Raw genomic sequence first — 951 nt, 5'->3', positions numbered from 1 at the left:
GGGTTCCACGCTGGCGCTCATTATATGCGGCGGTTGACCGCTGCTGTGTCGACTCCGCGTTGCAAATGTAGGGAAGCACCATATAACTTTGGTTTACGTCAGTTCCCCACCCACTCCTTTCTCATCGTGTGCAGGCGCCGCCGTGGTGTGGGAGAGTCACGGCAAGCAGCGATGTTTCTTGAGCTGTGCGGGCGGGCACGGACTCGGCAGGTCGTTGTTTGGCTGCTGTGGTGCGAGGGGGTGATGGCGAATGTGTTGGGTTTGGTCGAGGGCTGGTGCTATTTTTGTATTATATGCTTCTTCCTTTTGTTTTTTTTTGTCTGAAGGTTTGTCTGAAAGGAAGGCGCTGGTGCTGAAGGCATGTGGCCGTGTTTTGTTTTTGTGAGCGGACGCCGACGGAGAGGCCCGTCCCGACGTTGTGTGTGTTTTGACGCGGGGCAATAGTCACTTGGGCCCCATCCTGGTGGTGGTGCCTGCGCGTCTCCCGTGCTTTGGATGACGTGTGTGTGTGTGTGAGGGGCTGGGGGCACGCTTTGTGTTGCTCGAGGGCTTGCCAGCGACGACGGAGACTCCAAGGCCCGCATGGGTTCCACAGTGCATCCTCGCTGTCATCGGCGGTTCTCTCCGCAGGGCGCGGTGAGGCACAAATTGCGCGACTGTTGGCGAGGGTGCTGTTGGGGGGCAGCCGCTGCGCGGTGTGGTGCGTATTGGGCTGCGCTCTGTGCACAACGTGCTGGAAGAAGACCCTTTTTTTTTCCGGCTTTTTTGACTTGGAGGGTCTTTTTTATTGCTTCACGCCGTGGGTGGAGGGCACGTGTCTTCGAGAGGGAACGACGGGGCTGTGAGGGAAGGAGTTTCCGGCGATGCGTGTTGCCGTGTGAGTTGTGACAGGCGTGCTCCCTGCTGGGATTTTCACCGTGTGTGTGCGACACCCGCAGCGTGGCGGCCTTG

This window comes from Trypanosoma rangeli, assembly GCF_003719475.1.
Source record: "Trypanosoma rangeli strain AM80 chromosome Unknown Tra_15.4_contig_00462, whole genome shotgun sequence".
In the NCBI taxonomy this organism is placed as follows: domain Eukaryota; phylum Euglenozoa; class Kinetoplastea; order Trypanosomatida; family Trypanosomatidae; genus Trypanosoma; species Trypanosoma rangeli.
Note: the sequence above shows the minus strand (reverse complement) of the source record.